Here is a 12,845-nt window from a genome sequence, read left to right as displayed (position 1 = left end):
AGCAAGAGCCAACATGACTTTGCGCTACAGAGCTCATTTAAAGGCTAGCACTCCTTCTCAAACCTCACTTTCCGCACTCCGTATTCCACATCGTTATCCTACTGCATCCACTGCAACATCTTTGGCCTTTAAAGCACTTGCTATCGACACCAGCGCCTAAGGATCTTGACACGGGATCCGACATATATAATAATGATAATACGTAGTAGTACATCTTCTTACAGTGAGGTTGCTCCTTAACAGTCAGATAGACTATCACATCATTTGTAAACAAAAACCAAGAGAGCACCTTCTCCTGTGCATTATCATTTTTTGTAAATAAATATGAAACAATAAAAACCTACTCACAAAGGTGAGGTGCAGGCAGCGTCTGAACATAGAAGTCAAAGAATGACAGGCTCTGAAGAAGGAGGTGTACCCTGAAAATGCATTCAACGTTCAGTGGAGGCTTGGATGACAGAAAAACCAGCGTGTCTCTGCCGATCTCATCTCACCCTCCAACAGCCATGCATATGTTCAGACGCTGCCTGCACCTTTGTGAGTAGGTTTTTATTATTTCATATTTATTTACAATAGTTGATAATGCACAGGAAAAGGCCCTCTCTTGGTTTTTGTTTACAGATCAGTGACCTCTAGTTAAAGGGAGATAAGTCTCAAGGGGTTTCAGAGACTTAGGATATGCCACATCAAGCAGGAAAGATGGTCATGGATACACCCACGCCGCTGTCTCCAGCAACATCCCTGGCAAGACAGATATCTTTTGCTGCTGGTGCAAAAGAACAACATGTCTCCAAATAAACCACATGCCCAGCATCTTAACTCCAGCTTGGTAAAACTTCTAGCTATGACATCTAAAACAGTGGCTTCCATGAGTTTATGGCCTGTGCTCTACCAAAGTGGCAGGTACCCAGCCACCATATTTTGCCCAGAACGCTATCCCTACCATCCACTAGTATGGAAAACATAATGAGGGGAATTTATCAAAAATGGAGCAAACAAAATCTGGAGCAGTTGCCCATGGCAACCAATCAGCTTTCCTGTTCAGTTTGTTCAATTAAGATTTGAAAATGAAATAAGAGAAGCTGATTGGTTGTCGTGCACAGCTGTTCCAGATGTTGTTTACTCCAGCTTTGATAAATTCGCCTCAATGTGTCTGTGCCACTAAACACACTGTAAAATATTTGTGGCTATTGACTCTCAGATAATACACTCCAATCTGTATTTCAAAACAGAACCTGCCTTGAAGTACAATCTCAGATGAACAACACATGACATAGTATACCATGTCATTATTTATTTGACAAACATAAAGCCAAAATGTAGACGTTTGTTTCACAACTGTATTAAACAGTTGTGCCACTGGACAATTTGTACGAAGTTGAGGGCTTTAGCTCTGTTTTTTAAAAGGAAACTTTTGTTGCTGCTACTTCAATTCAGTCCTATTACCGAATGATAAACAATCAGGTGTCAAAGTCCAAGCTTCCCCAAATGACCTTTTTGAGACACTAGTATACCTATCAGCTCAAAAATAGCCAGAATTTTACTCCAGGATTTGTCTCCCCCTAGACTATAAGGCCTGGTTCACACCTGTACGTTTTGTAGCGCGTTCAACGCTCTACGAACGCTCTACAAAACGCTTAAACATGAAAACCCATTGTTTTCTATGGGTATGGTTCACACCTTGCCGTATTTCAGCCCGTCTGAACGCACTACAAAACGGCCTACGCCTGAAAAGGTACATGAGCTTCTGTGGGAACAGAGCCTAATGAGATTTGCTCCAAATTTCTGATTTTGAAATCTTCAAACCACATTCAGAGAAACAAATCCAGGCAAATTCACCCATCACTACTAGGCCCCTGTCTTGCTAACGTAAAAGCAACCTTTAAAAAAAAAGAAAGGATAGGTTAAAGTTCCTAAAGGTTTTATCATTGCAGAACAGAATTAAATTACATCCTCTCTGCGTTTATAGCAATTAGCCTCTAGTAACCCCAGTTGCATGGAGATATCTGGAGGACTAATGGGTTTCAAGGACTCAAAAGCATAATGGCAAGTTTTTAAGGTGATGCGGGATATATACAGGATTATAATGTCTTTATGCTCAAATATTGTAAAGGTCTGGGTTATTTAATCAGCTTTGCCCTTAAAGTAGTTTGAAATGCTCATAATGTTTTCTTTCACAAGAATTATATTAAGGCAAAAATCATAACAAGGTTAAAGAATAAAAAAAAGGAGGTAACTCCCAACAAGACAAAACACAGGAAAAAAAAAGTAAAACACCCATTCAAAGGTGCAATTACAATACTATAGATTCATATAAAAGGTTCCGTATATAGAAAGAAGCACTGAGAAATCCATGGTACCTTATTAAAAAGAATTAAAAGAAAACTATAGAGGCAAAGAAGGGGAAAACGAAAAAATATCACATTTATACAGACACCCCCAATGGGATTCCCTGTGGAAAAAACAAAAAAGAAGATTGTGTCCAGTTGTCAAAATGACAGAATCCCCACAAGAAGAGAAAGAAGACAAGAAGCAAAAAGGAGAAAAGAAAGTGAAAATAGAAGAAAGCTCCATAATAAAAGTAAGAAAAGAAAGGTTATGCAAGAATGAGAACAGTAAGGGGAGGGGGGCGGAAAGAAGGGCGTAGGTAAAGAGTGCGGGAATACTTCTCACCCCTCGCATCCTGGGGTCACAAAACATGTTCAACTTAAAGGGACAATAGAAGGTCTCGGGAACCCTCTGGGGGCATATGCTCCAACTAGGGTGGAGAAAAAATTTGGCACGCAAATCCAGTAAAATAACTGTCATTTTTTAATTGACTATCATACCCATCACCCTCCAAAGAACTTCAAGATAATTAACTGAATGCGTCCTCCATGCCTGTACTATCATCAGCTTAGTGGCACCAAATATGAAGAAAACCAATTGTTCAGCCAACAATTGGTTTATACAATAGGGCTTCCCATGGATTCCTGTGCAGATTCCTGCTAATGATAAATGCATATCCACAACCTTTGCACTTTGGGTCAGATTAAAGTCAGCACACATTTAGCAATTTGATTAAGGGTGAGGTACCATCAACAAATAGCTTTATACCAGCTACAGCTCGCGGTATACTGAGGCGCCGCAGCCGGAGTGGATCCCGACATAGATGACGGGATCCGCCCAGCTGCGTGAGTGACAGTCCCACACTTTAACTACCTCCGGTTTTCAGTACAGCATTGCATGACGGAATAAACGTCAGTCAAAGTATCGCAGCGCTGAATACTGAAAAATGGCCTGGCCAGGAAGGGGGTCTAAACACCTGGTCTTGAAGTGGTTAAATGCAATTGAGGAAAGAGTTCAAGGTCTAACAGCCCCAGGGAGCCATAACATCCAGTACAACCCATTGCGGAATATTATCCTTAACATGTAAACATTAAAAGGGCAATTTGCGCTGCCACTTAGTATTTGGCAAAACTGTGGGCCCCCAACCCTGACTGGGTCTAGTATTGCCCCACACATGCTGGAGGACCTTCCTCTGTATTGACCTTAACATATAAAAGGGAGCAGAAATTTGCAGGACCCTAAAGAAATACAGCAACTTTGGTAGAAAAGTAACCTTAATTGTATTAACATGACAGAACCCCCGAGATTTTATACTTTTTCCAGGTTTCCAAAGAAGAGAGAGAACAACAAAGAAGGGTAATTTTCATCTTACAGAGATGGTAAAGATGTAGTTAAATGAACATCTAAATAGGGCAACCTAAACTCCCACAAAAAGGATATGTATGTTGGATTTGGAGGAATTAAGATGTAGACCAGATACATCTGCAAATGAGGAAAGGGTAACAAGCCAGTAAGGTACAGCAAAGTTACATGAGGCTGGGTTGTGCATGTCAATATATAATTCACAAATAGAAGGGCTTTATGCTGGACACCACTATGCTCAATACCCTTAATGTTGTCGGCCGAAGAGCTATCGCTAAGGGTTCTAGAAAAAGAATAAACAATATGGGTGAAAGAGGACACCCTGCTTCGTTCCCCTATTAATACTAAACAAAGGTGATTCAAAGCCATGATACAAAAGCGTAGCTTTCAGAAATCATAAAGAGCATGAATCCATGCAAAAATTTGCTCTCCAAACCCCCATTTATAAAGGGTGTAGTACATATAAGGCCAGGAGAAAGAGTCAAAAGCTTTCTGCAGCAACAGATACATAAACTGCTGTTTTTTCTTTAGTCAATGTAAGTAGACTCAGTGCCCTGCATATATTATAGCCCCCTTGCCTACCAGGAACCAAGCCCAGTTGATCACCAATTGCTCAAATTGTTTTCAATAACGAATCCAGATCAAACACATATACTGTCCATTACCAAGCAAATTATTTATTTATATTTTTGCATAAGCACTTACAGTTATCATGTTTCCAAATAGCTGGCTCCAACTCTCTTAGCTGGCCTTCCCTTATCTTCCTGTCCAGCACAAGCTCTCAAAGTACAGCACAGTCTACAGCAGCTCTCCATCTACTAACATGGAGGAGGAAGGAGGGAAAAGGTGGAAAGGAGGAGGGAGAAGGGAGGAGCAGGGATAAAGAGAGTGACTTGTCATGCTGTGCCTAAGTGTTTGTGGAGACACACACAGCTTACTAAGCAGCTTACACACACAACTTACTGGCCCTTAGAGCATTGAGCCACCCTAAGGGTCAGTTCACACCATAAACAATGCATTCCAGAGCGGTCAGCCTCTGGAACACGCTGCATCACATTCCAGCCAGCTTCCTGCATTTAGGGGCGGGACGGGGCGTGGCGATGCATTGAAGTCAATGGCTTACCCACACCAGAAGGCCTGGCCTGCGTTCCGGTCCAGTGTGATCTGCAAAAATGGTGCTTGCTGAACGTAGGGAGCCGGCCGGAATGCGATTCAGTGCATTTCAGAGGCTGACTGCTCTGGAACGCACTGTTTATGGTGTGAACTGGCCCTTAAACAGAATATCAACGCCTGTGGTTAGCTGACCAATGGACTCTTCATGAAAATAAAATGTTAAACATCAAGGAGCAGCATCCATTGTAAGTGATTTAATCAGCATTTGACATAGCTTAACAACTTTGTTTATTTATTTTAATATAGTTTTAAGCTAGGGTAGGGAAAATAATTATACAATAGTGTGGATAATTGCCAAAGCCTTTTGTGGCTTATACCTGGATACTGATGCACACTTGCCAGCCTGGAGATTTATTTCAGAGTGAGACATGGTAAATCAACCACTAGCTTCTTAGATGTACTGGATACTTTATCTGACAAGAGCAGACAAGAGTCCCAGACTGACCCTCTAAGCTTCTTAAACTACCTTTGCTACTAAGAAAAGAGTGTAGGTTTGCTACAGTGAGTGTGTTCAGCTAATTTACCTTCAATCTGAGTTATTTTACTCTCTTATATCTACCAGGGGTGTCAAACTCAATTTCTTAGGGGTCCTAGAGACCCCTAATGTCTCCATAAAGAGGACCTGTCAGTGTGCCTTTGCTATTATATAGGGCGATTGGTATATAATAGCAATAACAATAAGTGCAAAAAAAGAAAAATATAAATAAAAAAAATTTAAGTCACATATAAAAAAGTAAATAAAATAAAAGTCACATATAAAAAAAGTAAAAAAAAAAAACCCAAAATGTTTAACTCCCCCACCCCCATGTTTACGCAGATAGAAACGTAAATACGCGTCCGGTGCCCCAGCGCGCATAAACGACAATTGCACTACACATTGCGTTACATATCGCCGCGAACGTCGCAGTGAGAGCAATCATTTTAGGGCCATCAATCACTGATAACACTAAACTGATGAGCGGTAAAAGCTTTTAAAGCGTTGCCTATGGCCATTTTTGGGTATTATCGTTTTTTGAGGTTTCGCGCGCACGCAATTTTAAGGCTTGACATGTTTGGTGTCTTTTTACCCGACGTGACCCCGTCTTTTATATTTTACCAAAAAATTGGGTAATAATAAATGTTTTATCATTTAATATAGGGGAAAACAGTTTTTTCCTAGAATTGTCCTATGTTGTCCTAGATTGTTCATTTCTCCTGACTTCCCCAAACTCTTCACCCTTTTGTGAATAACCCTGTTAGGTTTTTTCTTGTAAAATATATTTTTATTGATTTTCAGCAAAAACAATCAAACAGAGTAATACACTGAGGTACATAAGAAGCATTCCAGAAATTTGAACCAATCACATTTTATGGAGGTAAATATCATAATGGGAGATTTCCATTATTTCCAGAATACCATCCAAAGGATATTAGGGACGGAAGAAGAATGCCAAACTCTAATGATTATTTGGTAAGCTTGAAACTGAAAATTCAGAGAGGAAAAGAGGACACGACAGACGCAGACCATAAAAGCGACACACAAACAGAGGGGAGAGAGAAAGAGAAGAGCAGGTAGGGAACAGTTAAGAAGGCCGCTGAGTGGGGCGGGTGCATCTCTAAAGCACTGGATCACACAGGACCAAAAGCGAATGAGCAAGGATCAGTGCAAAAATTGTGTGAGATGGGACAGTTCTGGAAACGCTATCCAAACACTCCAGGTGTCAGTAAAGGCAGAATTGCGGTCTTAGAGTTGAGCAACCAGCTCTTCCAGGCGCATTAATTGATTGACCTCCGAGATAAATTCCTTCACCAAAGGGGCCGCTCGTGACCACAATGCCTGGCCACCAGTGCCCTGCCTGCCAAACATAAGAATCTTAATAGGCCCTTTTTAATAGGGTAAAGAGAACCTGGGATAAGGGAAAGTAACACCAACTGGGGGAAGGGCTAAGAGAGGAGCCTGTCACTCAAGTATAAATTTGGAACTCAATGTCCCAAAAAGGACAAATCTTGGGACAACACCACCAGATATGTGGCATGTGAGCTCCCGTCACTCCACAACGCCAGCACATATCCGGGATTGAAGGGAAAGTTCAATTACTGTAGGGAAGTAGACATGGAGAGCTTATGGTACGTTATTTACTTGTAAAAACCTCTCTGAGGACATCAAGATTCCATGAAAAGACTGCTGGACACTGCCATCTTGACGTGATGTCAGCAACCCCAGCAGACTCAGAGCTGTCACTTTAGTAATATTCTAGAGCATTCGCCTTTGTGCCTCCTCTAGCATCTATGTAAAAGGATATTTAGGAGATGAGGGAAGGTGTGGGAATGCTGGGCCAGCACAGGCAGTAATTAGACAGTTCCAGACTAGGAGAGAGATAGGATGTGCAAGCAGGGAGGTGGCTGTGCTAGGGAATTGAATCTCCTGAAGTAGTATAATTTTATAGTAAGTTTAAAGGCACATTGCACTTGATTAAAAAAAAGGTACATTGCACAAAGGCACATTGCACAAAGGCACATTGCACCTGATTAAAAAGAAAAATGCTGCAAATAACAATTTTAAATAACAGGGCTTAATATACTGGTGAAAATTGGATTAGAGCGGTGGTGGACCTAAAAACTTTCACAAATTGAGTATAAGTATGATCCTTTGTGATAGCATGCTTTAACAGCTAATTCAAAGCTTAATAATGCATCAGCTTGTTTCTTTCAGATATACTATGGTGAAATAAAAATATTCGGACTCCTAACCATTGGTGTTGGGCTTATTCTCTTCCAAGCCTCTTAGCAATAGAAACCTTTCTGGCTCTATCCGAAACCAGTCAAAACTTTTTGTCTGTAATTCTACCCTTATCTAAGCAATGCAGCAGTATGCATATCAGCATGAAAATTATAATTACACATTAGAGAGGCAATGTTTACTAGGCCATTTTATATGTACAATTAATCTGTTTGACTGTAGCGCACCTCTGGCAAAAAAAAACAAGGTTGTGACATCTCTATATGGTGGAAAATTGCCAGATAATACATTATTTCACCAATACTTCAGTATATTCTTTTATGTAGGTGCAGCCATAACTGCATACAGCTCATTTTAGGAATTCCCCATCTTTTTATATAACAGTATCTACATCATGGGGAGTTTATGAGGTCATTAATTAAAAAAAGTAGTAAAAAGGATGATAAAATGAAGAGCTTTAACATTTCATTCTGCTATCAATTGACACCTTGGGGGCCCCCAGCTCACCGAAGGTCGACCTTAAACCACATGCTCCAGGCTTCCTGTGCTCTGAGCCAATACTCAGACAGGGCAGGCTCAGCCAGGCGTGAAAAGCGCAGTGATTCAACATGAAGTCAATTAGACCTCGGACAATAATGGTTTGTGTGAGAGAAAGAGGCCAGGGGCTGACTTGAATACTAAAATTATGGTGCTTGCTGGCTGTGGGAAAGGAAGAGGCGAAGTGCGGTGAGGCTATTAGAAATGGCACAGAATGTACCTGACTAAATATGTGCTTGCTGATTGACCACTAGAGGGAGCAAGTGAACTTAAAAGGAAGTGTAGTATATTTTAAGTGAGAACAAATTTGTCAGTTGCAGCATTTACCCTAAAGTATGTTTCTAGTTTTTTTTATCGTTTTGAATAGAGTATTGATAGGTTAGAACTAAAGACTGCTCTAGTTACCTTGCTACCCCAAGGCTCAAGCCACCTGCTAGGCCCAAACTGTGAGAAATTGTTTTGCTATTCCTAGTTTAGTTTTTGGAATTAGTGGCTTTCACTTCTTGTGCACCTAGGTCTACAGTTCTAGTGACCTTGCCACCCTATGGCTCCTTGCACCTGCCTGGACCAAAAACTTAATCTTAATAATCCTGCCATAATTTTTGGAATTAGGATCATGCCACTTCTTACTCATTCACTGCCTTGTGTTCCTACTGCTGCTGTTTCAGCATGCCTTAACTGTCACCCCCCAAAACCCATGGGATTTTTTTTTTCCAGAAAGGTTAACACCCGTGGCTTAACAATAGCCATAGCAGCCCATTCAGCTGCTATGGTGCCTGGTGGTGGAAGGGGGACCTCTAACTCTTTGTTAGGATAGACAGCATTCAAATCTAGTTTACAATTGATAATGAAAATTTGCTAGCACTGTACAGACAGAGTTAATGAGATTAAACATAACTTTGCATAACCCCCTCCTTAACATCACATATGAAGCAACTAGGTTGGATTTTTAAGCAAATATAAAGCACTTTAAAATATAAGCAGCAATTTTGTATTTGTTTTTTTAAGTAATGCAGTGTGAATGCAAACATAAAATTGGTGATATCCCAATTTAGCTGCAAAGGTGAAAAAAATATGTTTTGCAGCCCACCTGGGCTAGACATGTAACCCCGCAGAAAATGTGTTTAGTTTTGTATTGATTCAGATTTGTATTTCTTTAGTTTTTCAGGTATATGATCCAATATTCATTTGGTTCGTTATCCGGATTTCGGATCTGTCCGAATTTTCGTTTCAGAACAATCCTAATTTTCATTTTGGATCTATGCAGATGCGGTTCTTTAATTATAAATTAACTTAGTTATTTTTTGGGGGGTTTTATTATCATTTTAGTTCTGATACTATGGGGGTGATTTACTAACCTAAACACACGCACGCACTAGGTGCGTGTGATTTTTACACAGCAAAATGTATTTCTCAACCAAAAAGTCTCTAAAAGCATATTTCCACTAATGCCATATATGGAAAAATCATGCACATGATGCATATATAATGCTGCTTCACAGTTTAGACAAAAATGGTTAGCTCATGCATTTACATTCCTGCATTCATCAACGCAAGCAACACAATGTAGAGCTAATTTACACAACATCACCTTGCAATTCATGCTTGGCTTTGCACAACACACCTGCTGGGTGTGTACACACTACAAAGGTGTCTAGATTCCACCAATAGATCATGCTGGGGGGGAACACACTACAGAGGTGTATACTTGTTCGTAGCGTGTTTATAAGGTTAGTAAATCAACCCCTATGTGTTCTCCTACTGCTCTTATCGACTTTCTCTGCTCCACAACATGAAGTCACATGACCGTGCCTGTAATGCAACCCCCAACAGCCAAAAAAAATCACCTGACTGGCCAGAGATCAGTCACATGTCCGATTTAGTTTAGCTTTGAATTAAATTTGGATGGATCTGAATTTTTGTTATACACACATTCGGATTCGCTCGCATTCGGGCATGTTCGAATTCAGAAATTCTGATGCATCCAAATTTAATGAAATTCATATGAATATCTATATGGAATGAAACAAAATGTTCATGTACAGTATAATCTGTGCTATATATGCACATTCCCCTAAGTGGTATCCCTTTTAAGATCCTGCAGGTACAGGAAAATACCTGTTGATGTGCCAGAAGTGTCCCATATTCCCCCTATGCTATTCTCCAAAATATAAAGGCTAAATGTTCTGTAGGCTCAAGATAAGAACTTGGAGGGATAATTAGGCTTCCTGAAATAACAAAGAAAGTGAGCCCAGGAGAGCTCCGAATTCCTGACAAGATCAAAAGGTATTTTTTTTTACTTTTAACAGATATATAAAATGACTTTCGATGGCATATAGACATGTGCGATTCGTTTAGTTCCGAATCGAAATTCGGACGAATTTTCGGAAATTCGGACATTCGGATGTATCCGAATTCCGAATTACAGACATAACGAATGCAAACGAATCCGAATTTCCATTTCCGAAATTCGGTAGCGTTAGTTAGAACGTTCGTTTCGTTTTCTGTTCTTATTCGTTTCTTATTCGTTTCTTATTCGTTTCGTTCGTTGGAGCAAAGTGACATTAGAGAAGGAGAAAAATATTTTTCCACCTTCAAATGTCACTTTGCTGCAAACGAACGAACGAAACGAATACGAAACGAATAAGAAACGAATAAGAACAGAAAACGAAACGAACGTTCGAACTAACGCTACCGAATTTCGTCCGAATCCGAATTCCGAATCCGAATTGACTTTCACACCCGAATCCCGAAAAACGAAATAACAGAAATCCGAATTTAAAACGAAACGAAACTAAACAAATTTTTTGGCAGTGCACATGTCTAATGGCATATATTTTTAACAGAACAAATGAGCACATAAGAGAAGTTTATTCATAGGGCTAACATACATTTTAATGTTGCTTCCATGTGCTTCCAAGACTACAGTATATGTGCTTACCAGTTCTCCACTAGGCTGTCCTATTAGTGGGCTAGACACAAACTTGGAAAGATCCCCAGAATTATGCCAACACTCCCATTCTATGGTCATCATATTAAGATCTACATCACAATGCAGGATGACAAGAAAGGTAGATACAATAAAAAAAAAGACAGCTATGTATCTTATATTCATCCATTACAGGTATTTATATAGCGTTGACACTTTTACACAGCACTTTACATAGTTGCACATTCACATCAGTCCCTGCCCTCAAGGAGTGTACAGTCCAAGGTCCCTATCTCACATACATACAAGGGTCAATTTAGACAGGAGCCAATTAACCTTCCAGCACGTCTTTGGCATATGGGAGGAAACCCACACAAGCACAGGGAGATAGTCCTTGGTTGCAGATAGTGATCTAGCCAGGATTCAAACCAAGGACCCCAAGTGCTAACCACTACATCACTGTGCTCATTTAACTTCATCCGGTCCCAGCGGTCGCAGCTGGGACCAGGCTCTGGTGCTCCACCACTGTCCTGAAATCATTAGTCTGTATTGTTTTAGAAAAACTGTCACTTGACAATAAACAAAAATGTATGAGTACTCGTACTCAGGGGCTGACTGGCAACTTTTAGCCCAGGGGCAAGTACAACCCAGAGGCCCATGGTGCAGCAACTTGGCCCCCCTCCCACTCTTCCTCTTCTCTCGCCCCTGTCTGCCACTTTTGCCATCCATGTAACAGTGGTGTGAATGGTCGGGAGATGTGAGGACTCCTAGTAAGTTCATGAAAGGGGTAATTGGCTGGGGGATGGTGCTCTCCTCCCACTGGGCTCCCTACATAGTTCTGGCCTTACTCTGCTCCATGTCTACTACTTAGGCACTCTCACCCACTGTAGGCCGCCGCTGGCTGTCCATGCTTCTGGGCTGTGAGCTGTGGGAGGTTAGTGGGAGGGGCCGGACAGTGTCAAAGTCAGTGTTCTATCATTTTTCTTGATCCTATACATTTTCTCGACTGTGTCACTTCCAGTGGGGCCGAGTCATCCGAATCAGCTGTTTTCATGACCCCCTTTCTTCATGGCATGTGCACCTGGAAGAGACGCGGTAGAGAAATTTATGGTTTGAGGAAAATTATAGCACACTGGTAGTGGAGGGATGCCTCATCAGTGCTGGTCGCGTGTACGACTGCTGCGACCCTGGTAGTTCTGCCACTAACTCCAAGCTGTAGATGGACTACAAATCTCAGCACATTATACAGCAATGCAGAATAATACCACCAGCTATAGAGGACTATAAATCTCAGAAATACATTGTACAGCATCGCAGAATGGAATTTGCTAAAGCAACTACAATTCCAAGCAATACATTACACAACAATGCAGAATACCATCAGCTATAGAGGACTATAAATCCCAGCAATAATGACTACCAACAGCTATGGAGAACTACAATTCCCAGCAATACCATTATATAGCAATGCAGAACAGCATTAGCTATAGAGAACTACAAATCTCAGCAATACATATTACAGCAATGCAGAATAATATGAAGCTACATACTCTGTTGCTCTGGGTTATCTGCCTGATGTCTCCAGGGTCTCAGGAAGGTTGTGCGGGCTCTCACCAGGGGTCCAGAGAGTTCCAAGGGTGCGTGTGGGTGCAGCAGAAGCGGCTCCCTAATTAGGCTCTCAGGTGGCCAATGCGGACTGTCAGGTGGTCAGTGCGGGCTCTCTGCTGGTCAGTGCGGGATCTGTGGGGGCTCCCTAATAATCAGTGGTGGCTCTGTGGTAGCTCCCAGGTGGGTAGT

Source organism: Nanorana parkeri, unplaced genomic scaffold (genome assembly GCF_000935625.1).
Source record: "Nanorana parkeri isolate BGI_ZX_2015 unplaced genomic scaffold, ASM93562v1 scaffold403, whole genome shotgun sequence".
Classification (NCBI taxonomy): domain Eukaryota; kingdom Metazoa; phylum Chordata; class Amphibia; order Anura; family Dicroglossidae; genus Nanorana; species Nanorana parkeri.
The sequence above is the reverse complement of the archived record's forward strand: the minus strand, read 5'-3'. Positions refer to the sequence as shown.